The following is a 10,639-nucleotide window of genomic DNA, read 5'->3' as shown; positions in this document are numbered from 1 at the left end:
AACGAGGAGACATAAAAGTAAGGAAGGACGTTGGAACACGTTCTTGCCAAGAATGACTTTCTGATGGTCACAAGGTGTGACCAGTCTCACCACAAATGGGCAGCACACCATAAAAATAATGTATTTTACTCCTCCAGCAGAGACATAATTACCATCCTAATCATGATCACTCTTAAGCTGCCCTTTGTGTGCAACTAATCAGTGCCTCTGACCTTCATACTCGGAATAGTTTCCATCTTTGCTTCAAGCTGCATGATGACTTTCACTCCCAGATTTTAAGGCTGACACTGTGTTTTTGTTTTATGGTAAACTGGGTGTGTCTTAGCTCATGCAAAGTGTCACTGGTCACGTTTTTCTGTTCTGGATGAATATTATGCCAGTTATTTCTGGAAATCTTCCCTTCATGTCATTTAGTAATTTCCTCTCATGGTGTTTATTACTGAGGCTCTTATTGTGTGGGGTTTTTTGTTTGTTTGTTTATTTGTTTTTTCTGTGTTTGTTTAGGTTAGATTAACTTTTGATTTATATGTTCTCGTGTCCCCTCACTTCTAGTTTTAATTGTTTGGTGACCTTTACCACCGTTGGAATAGATTTGATTAGGTTTTACAATGTTCTCTAGCATTTCTTGTCACTGTGCTTTTGATTCCACATTACAGACCATTTGTTTTGACCTCTGTTGATATGAGATTTTGTGGTTACAGAATTCTATCTGTTTATTGAATTATTTTGCTGCTTCACCCTTAGAAAAACTGACCGCATTTGGATCGATAATGTTTTTGACTATGCTTTTGTCTGCTGCAGTCTGTTTCTGAGCTGCTTTTTGGGACAGTGAAACCATTTGACTGTGCCTATCGTTGTTGTTCACTGCAGTAGGGTTCGTGCCAAAACCAGTTACATGAAGACGGTCATTAATGATTTGTACTAACAACAGCAATGCACTTCACATTTTAAAGGACATGTCACATTGAAATCATAACAATTTAGATTTAGGCTGTTAGTGATCATCCGATGATCCACCGGGATTACTTTGTGCACTTCCGTGACCGGTTTCAAAGTGTACAGCATTCGCAGCAAATAGCTACCGAGACTTCCATAAACAAAGTACTCGTGAGTGTTTCCAACAGATGAAGCGTCCCAACGTGCGCTTCAATGGAATGTAGCTGCTAACGTTAAGAACAGAGGCACAGATTAATTCCAGAGTTTACACAAGTGTGATGTTGTGTTACGATAACTCGTTTTTAAGTGATAAGTGTTCATTTTGATGCAGTCACGGTAAAAGCAGCAGTTGTGAGAAGGTTTTGTGCACCAGCGGCAATTAGTCATAAACACAGCCCGTTAAAAAAGCTAATAAGTGTTGTATACGAGGTCTGTTAGAAAAGTATCGGACCTTTTTATTTTTTTCAAAAACCTGATGGATTTGAATCACGTGTGCTTGCATGAGCCAACCTTGAACCTTCGTGCACATGCGTGATTTTTTTCACGCCTCTCGGTTGCGTCATTTGCTTGTAAGCACCCTTTGTGTGAGGATGGGTGGAGTCTCTCTTCGTTTTTTCTTTGCAAGGAAATGGCGGAATGACTGGAGCAGCGCGACTGCATCAAATTTTGCCAGAAACTGGGCGACAGCCAGGTGGAAACCATTCGGATTATTCAGACGGCTTTCGGTGACGATGCGATGGGCATCTCACAGATTAAGGAGCGGTACAACTGGTTTAAAGATGGCCGCACAACGGTGGAGAGCGCGCCACGCTCCGGGTGGCCATCATCATGCTGAAATGACCAGATCATTTCCAAAGTGAACGCTGTGGTAATGTGGGACCGTCGTGTGACTATCAGAGAAATTGTGGAAGAGGTGGACATCAGCACTTTTTCGGCACATTCCCCTGTGACAGAAGATCTGGCCATGAAAAGAGTTGCAGCGAAAAACATCCACACGAAGCTGATGGTGCAGCAAAAGCGCCACCGTGTTGAAACCTCACAGGACATGTTGTGACATGCCCAGCTCTTGCACCATTCGGAAGATTCAGATGGCTTTCAGTGGCTTTTCAGTCATGTGACTATCCGAGAAATTGTGGACAAGCTGGGCATGTCACAACATGTCCCATGAGGCTTCAACACGGTGGCGCTTTTGCTGCGCCATCAGCTTTGTGCCGATGAATTTCGCTGCAACTCTTTTCATGGCCAAATCTTCTGTCACAGTGGAATATGCCGAAAAAGTGCTGATGTCCACCTCTTCCACAATAGTCTTAGATAGTCACACGATGGTCCCACATTACCACAGCGTTCACTTTCGAAATGATCCGCTCATTTCAGCTGGTTGATGGCCGCCCGGAGCGCGGCACGCTCTCCACCATTGTGCGGCCATCTTTAAACCGGTTGTACCGCTCCTTAATCTGTGTGATGCCCATAGCATCGTCACCGAAAGCCATCTGAATAATGGTAATCCGAATGGTTTCCACCTGGCTGTCGCCCAGTTTCTGGCAAAATTTGATGCAGTCGCGCTGCTCCAGTCATTCCGCCATTTCCTTGCAAAGAAAAAACGACGAGAGGCTCCACCCATCCTCACACAAAGGCTGCTTACAAGCAAATGACACAACCGACAGGCGTGAAAAAATTCACGCATGCACACGAAGGTTCAAGGTTGGCTCATGCAAGCACACGTGATTCAAATCCATCACGTTTTTGAAAAAATAAAAAGGTCCGATACTTTTCTAACAGACCTCGTATAACTGTGAAAAATTGAATAAATATATATATCTGTGTCATCACGGAGACATTCTATGTCCATTAAGCGGCAATAAGCAGCTGTTTTTTAAGGGATTATTCACCATTAATTCTCTTTTTAAAAGTTCCTTATAGAGATTCACAGTTTTATGACATTTAAGAGAGTCTACAAGCTTAATACTGATTATATATTGTTCAAATTCAACTAGAAGTCCCTCTAAATTGGGGGTTAAAACAGCTCCTGCAACACACACGCGCACACACACACACACACACACACACACACACACACACACACACACACACACACACACACACACACACACACACACACACACACACACACACACACACACACCACATCCACAGACTCTCTCAAAGTAAAAAAAAATATTCATTAGAAGCTCCACTGAAAAGAACACAAAACAAAAAATTAACATTCCACTCACCTAGTGTAAAGATTTCCAAATTAGTCCACAACAGAAAGAAGCTCTCATGCACGTGTCACTCGCACGTGATAGCAATTGCGATCGCCAGCCATGGAACGGTCCACACATCCTCACTCGGATCCACAGCCAGAGATCATTTTCAAGTTCCACTCAGCCCCAGAATAACGTCCAGGTCCACTTGCTCTCAGGTTCTGATTGCACGTGCCCATAATATCCAATCGCAGCTCTGCCTTCAGCTCAACTTCTGTCAGGATTGTGTGGCACATTAGATAGTCCAGTATCTCCTGAAAATAGCATCTTCTGAGTTTTTCCAATACAAGACATACATCTGCGTGTCCAGGCATGTCCACGATCACAGCAGCAGTAAACCAGCAGCTGTGACACAAACAGCAGCGTCACAACACTTTAACTTTGAAAATCTGACAGACTCTGAAAAAGTTAAGAGTTTTGGGGTGAAGTGTGTTGTCTCCTATGTAAATCAGAGCCACTGCTTTCAAAGAAAAGCTCAGACGTTTCATTATCCGACAGAACCGCATTCATTTCCCACTGTCTGTCTGTGTCTGGGATGTTTCTGTTTTGCTTTTAATTACGTCACACGCAAACAAAAGCCGAGAATAGCAGAGTGAGACGTTTTCCAGAAATACACCCCTTACCTCACTTCAGGAGAGGAATTAAAAAAAAACATTAGAAACCACTAATTATGAGTGCATGTGCACAGGGAGATTTACAGTCATGAGTACTTAGATGTTGTGTCGCTAACTGGGACGTTAAAACACATGCAACATGTCCTTTAAGGGTTTCTCTACCAGCACAGTAAAACAAAACCTAAGTGCTCATGTTTTTGGTTGACTCTTCCATGTTGGAAGATGTATTCCTCACAATGCAACAATGCAAGCAATACACCTTGTCTGACTGTCCCTTATTTGACACAAAGTCATTCCAGTCATACCCCATTATTTCCGAGAGAGACACTGAGTCATCGTATTAGTCCCCAGCTAAGCACCAGGTCTCATAACCATATAATAATGACTCCAAAGGCTTGAACCTTCATCTTCTTGTGAAGACATCAGCATCATAAAATACCTCTGTCCAGCGACTTTAACATCACTGTTGTGGCAAGACATTACATATCCAACAGCCTCTGCCCCCCCCTTATGATTTTGTTTTTTAGCCTTTACCTGCCAATTTAGCCTTTGTATGATAAATTTATCACATATAAGTAACACACAGAGAAAAGAGGGCTCCTGGGTTTAAATGTTGCATTTTGAATTTCTTGTACAAAATAATAGATTAGGAATACCTGTTTTAAATCTGTTGTATCTTTCAATTCGGTAAATTATTGTCTGTATAGTTCGAATAGACAAAAAAAATATTTGAGTCTCACATCGTCACTACAGTTTGCCGCTGCAGAAGACAGGAATTCTGCTCTGATAACCACTAGGACAACATCAACACTGCATTAATGCAGGCAGGGGCAGAGGGGAAGAGAAGATGGAACTAATTAAATATTAACCTGTTGTATGCCATATAGAAAGCCTGTAATATATTTGTAAATGATTAATTATTTAGTTGGAACTCTGCTCTGCTCTTGCCCCGACCCCTCCTGCAATATTTTCTGACTAAGCTTCCCGGTACCACCTGACCCGTGGATCAAATCGCAGTTGTCTGCAGGTTATATGTGTTACCCATTTGCCCTATTGAGATATCACATAATCCCTTGCGTGCCAGAGAGGGACTGCAATCCAAACAACATGGAGAACTGATGACAAATGCAAATGAACACTATACTACTAAAGTGTAAATTTTCATGCCTTTCTTAATATTTATGAGACTGCATGCATGAGACCCTGAAAATTTCAATTTATTTTCATTTATATAGTGCCAAATCGCAACAGAGTTGCCTCAAAGCGCTTCACACAGGTAAGGTCTAACCTTACCAACCCCCAGAGCAACAGTGGTAAGGAAAAACTCCCTCTGAGGAAGAAACCTCAAGCAGACCAGACTCAAAGGGGTGACCCTCTGCTTGGGCCATGCTACAACATAAATTACAGAACAATTCACAGAACAGTTCACAGACTAATATACAAGAAATGCTATTGGCGCACAGGACAGGAGGATCGCCAACACGAATGCAACTCCCATCTCTGGATGGAGCTGCACCTTAAACAGAGAAAAAACAGAATCAGGCATCAGAAAGACAAAAAAATACTGTATAATTTGTCAGCATTAAACAACAAGAACAAAACAGAGAAATACTAAGGTGATTGCCAGCTACTAGCCCTGAGCTTCACTAAAAGACCCAGAATTTAGGTAAAGTTGAGGCCACAGCCCACTCCAATTACTAATAAATGAATTAAAAGAGTAAAAAGCGGAAAACAAAACTGTAACTGTATGCTAGCTATATGAAAGGGAAAATAAGTGTGTCTTAAGTCTGGACTTGAAAATCTCCACAGAATCTGACTGTTTTATTGATGCAGGGAGATCATTCTGCAGAACAGGGGCACGATAAGAGAAAGCTCTGTGACCCGCAGACTTCTTATTCACCTTAGGGACACAAAGTAGTCCTGCACCCTGACAACGTAAAGCCCAGGCTGGTACGTAAGGTTTAATTAGGTCAGCTAGGTAGGGAGGTGCCAGTCCATGAATAATTTTATAGGTTAGTAGCAGAACCTTAGAATCTGATCTCACTGGGACAGGAAGCCAGTGAAGGGATGCCAAAATGGGTGTAATGTGATTGTACTTTCTGCTTCGTGTCAAAAGTCTGGCTGCAGCATTTTGAACCAATTAGAGACCCCTAATGCTAGACTGCGGTAAACCAGAAAATAGAACATTGCAGTAGTCCAATCTAGAAGAGATAAATGCATGGATCAGGGTCTCAGCATCAGCCATAGACAGGATGGGATGAATCTTCGCTATATTTCGCAGGTGGAAGAAAGCAGTCCTAGTAATATTTCTAATGTGGAGGCCAAAGGACAACAAAGGATCAAAAATTACCCCAAGGTTCCTCACTTTGTCAGTGTGATGTATGACACACGAGCCGAGGCTGAGTGTTAACTGGTCATATTGATGCCGATGTCTCACTGGACCAAGAACCATCATTTCAGTCTTAGAGAGTTTAAAAGTAGGAAGTTTCTAGACATCCAACTTCTCACTGCTGCAAGGAAATCTTCTAAGGATTTTATGTGAACGAGATGTATAACTGAGTATCATCTGCATAGCAGTGAAAGGTAATCCCAAAATGCCGCAATATGTGCCTAAGGGGTGCTATATAAAGGGAGAAAGGCAGGGGGCCTAAGGCAGACCCCTGTGGAACCCCAAATTTCATGTCACTAAAGTTAGAGGTAGTGTTACTGTACAAAACACAGTGAGAACGACTGGTCATGTATGACGTCAGCCATGCAAGGGCACTCCCAGTAATCCCAAAATGATTTTCCACCCTACCAAGTACAATATGATGATCCACTGTATCAAATGCAGCACTGAGATCTAACAGCAACAGAACCGTAGTGGTATCCGAATCCATTGTAAGCAGAAGATCATTCACCACTTTAGTGAGAGCCGTCTCTGTGAATGATATTTTCTAAAAGCAGACTGCAGTGGCTCAAAGAGATTATTCTCAGTAAGATAGTCTACGAGCTGCCGTGACACCACTTTTTCCAGAATTTTAGAGAAAAATGATAGATTTGATATCGGCCGATAGTTTTTCAATACACTAGGGCCAAGATTAGGTTTCTTAAGTAATGGTTTAATCACTGCAGATTTGAAACATTTAGGAACAGATCCAGAAACTAAAGAACGATTAATAATTTCCAGCACAGTCGGCCCAAGAGTGGGCCACAGGTCCTTAAACAGTTTTGTTGGTATAGGATCAAATAAACAAGTTGTGCTTTTTGTTGACATTACGAGTTTTGTCAGCATGCCTACTGAGATACTATCAAATTCTGTAAATCTAGGTAATACCTCAGTAGTGGCGCCCACCTCAATAGCAGGGTGTAGTGGCTGGGTTAAGACATGCTGGGATATGTTTAACCTGATGTCTTCTATTTTCTTCCCAAAGTAATCCAGGAAATCTTGTGCTGTAAAAGGAGAGCGAACTACAGGTGGTTGTCCATGCATAAGTGTTGCCACCGTGCTGAACAAAAACTTTGAGTTATGCTTGTTTTTGTTGATCAAATCAGAGCAGTAGGTCCGCTTTGTAGCCAATAATGCATGCTTATAGTCTAAGATAGCATCACGCCACGCAAGGTGAAATACTTCTAATTTTGAACAACGCCATTTCCGTTCTAGACCTCTTGCTTTATGCTTGAGGTCACGCAGATAATCATTGAACCAAGGTGACTGTAATTTGGGGGAGCGCGGTTTTAACACAGGTGGTGCAATCATGTCGAGTGTAGTTTTGAGCACTGAGTTTAAACTATCCGCAAGTCTGTCTACTGACTGGGTATTTCTCAAACGTGAAGCTAAGACATCAATCAGGCAGTCTAGCTTCGAGTTCAGTCTTAGTTGAGGTGTTGATGCATCGCTGTAATGATATAAGGTTGTTGTTCCACTAAACACGACAGCGAAACTGTAAACTTAATAAGTGAGTGATCAGACACCACTGATGTAAGAAGCATGATGTCAATATTCGTGAGAGCAATACCACGTGCGAACCAGATCCAGGGTATTTCCACTAATGTGCGTTGAATCCTGAATGCATTGCCGAAATCCTAATGCATCCACAATTTCCATAAATGATTTGCAGAGGGGATCAGAAGGCTTATTTATATGAATGTTAAAGTCACCAATAATCAGAATGTTATCTACACTAGTTGACAAGTTAGAGATGAATGCACCAAATTCATCTAAGAATTCAGAATATGGGCCAGGAGGCCTATATACAGTGACAAAGTAATACGACTGACTTTTATTCTTCTGACCTTTGCAATGTGTAATATCATGAGCAGAGCTGAGAATCAGATGCTCAAACGAGTTATATTTGTAACCCCAACAGCTAATAAGCTAAACCTAGATTTATAAATAAGAGCAACACCCCCGCCTTGCTTCGCATCACGAGGGACATGACTAAGTGTATATGCTGGTGGGCAGGCCTCATTTAAGGGGTGGACAGCTGTAGGTTTAAGCCAGGTTTCACATAGCCCAATCATATCTAAGTGATGATCAATAATTAGATCATTGATCAACAATGATTTTGAGGACAGTGATCTTATGTTAATGAGACCCAGTCTAAGGGCCTCAGTGGGGTTGACAGTTGAACTATTTGGGTTTAGGGGTGGTTCCAGAGTAGCATATATAAGATGCCTAGAAGTAGGTTTAGGTTTGAGACCACGCGCTTTGTAAGTAGCAGACACAAAATCTTTGCTATTGCTGGAACAACCACTGAGCCATCCTCAATTTCAACATCATCCAATATAGTAATGGGTATTAAGTTTGGAAAGCATATCCCTGTATGATTTTTATGGACACGATATATATATATATATATATATATATATATATATATATATATATATATATATATATATATATATATATACACAAAGACTGTGTTGCCACAGTTTGAAAACGTAATCCAATTACTGATTACTGATTACTCCTTGAAAAAGTAAATTAGTCACTTTATTGATTACTCAGTTGTAAAAGTAACTAAGTTAGATTACTAGTTACTTTTTTAGTTACTTTCCCCAGCTGCCGACAACAACCCTCTGCCACCTCAACATGACAATGATACTTGTTTTGCCAAAACTTACTTTATAGTCACCTTTTCTTGACGTCAATGAAAATAAATACTTGTTTTATAAAAAGTAAAATAAAGACCTCTTTCTTGACCTCATATTTAACTGTTGACAGCACTGTAACAGTAAAACTTGCAATTTCTAACCTACATTGTTTATAAATGTAACTATTCAATTCTTTCTAATATTTTTCTAACATTTAAATTCTCTCTAAACATTTTACTTGTCGAAATTATTATTATTATGAGTAGTATTAGTAGCTGTAGTAAAAAAAGGCTTCAAAACTGGACCTTTAATCTAGGGGTGTTGTGGAGGGGGGGGGCATCCCTGCCCCACGCCCCCATTCCATCTGGATTCGCCCCTGCTTTAGCGTTTGAGCACAAAGAATGGATAACATTTATTTATGCAGAAAACATGACCAGATTTACAGGTAAGAAAGTTTTATTGCGTTTTCACATCATGTGGTCCTCAGAAGGAGAGTTTAGGTGCAGTTGAGTGGAAAATAGTGTTAGTTGTTGACGCATCACGGAGGATCAGCTGTTTTTAACGAGCAGTTATGGAGCGGCTCAGCTCAGAATTCTAAATAAAGGAGAAAAAATGCATAAAAAATGTCTTTGTAAAGCTCAGTGCAGGTGTGCTGTTGTCACCGCGCTTTAAGAGGTGAGGACAAGTCGTAGCTGCTGCAGAAAACCTTGGATGAAAAGCTCACAGCTCGCTTAAAGTGGGCAGTTCAGTTGAACCCCGACCTCCTGCCCACGAACCAAGTTTAATGCTGCTATCGACCCACAATGCAAAAATAATAGTAACGCACAGTGACATGGAGAAGTAACTTTAATCTGATTACTGATTTGGAAAAATTAACTATTACTCGTTACTAAAAAAGTGGTCAGATTAGAGTAAGGCGCTACTGGCATCACTATATATGTATATATATATATATATATATATATATATATATATATATATATATATATATATATACAAAAATATAAACGCAACACTTTTGGTTTTGCTCCCATTTTGTATGAGATGAACTCAAAGATCTAAAACTTTTTCCACATATACAATATTACCATTTCTCTCAAATATTGTTCACAAACCAGTCTGAATCTGTGATAGTGAGCACTTCTCCTTTGTTGAGATAATCCATCCCACCTCACAGGTGTGCCATATCAAGATGCTGATTAGACACCATGATTAGTGCACAGGTGTGCCTTAGACTGCCCACAATAAAAGGCCACTCTGAAAGGTGCAGTTTTGTTTTATTGGGGGGGATACCAGTCAGTATCTGGTGTGACCACCATTTGCCTCATGCAGTGCAACACATCTCCTTCGCATCATCCGTGAAGAGAACACCTCTCCAACGTGCCAAACGGCAGCAAATGTGAGCATTTGCCCACTCAAATCGGTTACAACGACGAACTGGAGTCAGGTCGAGACCCCGATGAGGACGACGAGCATGCAGATGAGCTTCCCTGAGACAGTTTCTGACAGTTTGTGCAGAAATTCTTTGGTTATGCAAACCGATTGTTCCAGCAGCTGTCCGAGTGGATGGTCTCAGATGATCTTGGAGGTGAACATGCTGGATGTGGAGGTCCTGGGCTGGTGTGGTTACACGTGGTCTGCGGTTGTGAGGCTGGTTGGATGTACTGCCAAATTCTCTGAAACGCCTTTGGAGACGGCTTATGGTAGAGAAATGAACATTCAATACACGAGCAACAGTTCTGGTTGACA

General features: G+C 41.2%; 1 protein-coding gene across 1 annotated transcript in view; it reads right to left on the bottom strand.

The window, feature by feature from the left end:
• The window catches only part of mctp1a (multiple C2 domains, transmembrane 1a), a 606,655-nt gene that overhangs the window by 451,878 nt on the left and 144,138 nt on the right, over positions 1-10,639 (bottom strand). The gene's annotated exons all lie outside the window — the stretch shown is intronic.

The sequence above is a fragment of the Thalassophryne amazonica genome, chromosome 5 (assembly GCF_902500255.1).
Source record: "Thalassophryne amazonica chromosome 5, fThaAma1.1, whole genome shotgun sequence".
Classification (NCBI taxonomy): domain Eukaryota; kingdom Metazoa; phylum Chordata; class Actinopteri; order Batrachoidiformes; family Batrachoididae; genus Thalassophryne; species Thalassophryne amazonica.
The sequence above is the reverse complement of the archived record's forward strand: the minus strand, read 5'-3'. Positions and strand labels throughout refer to the sequence as shown.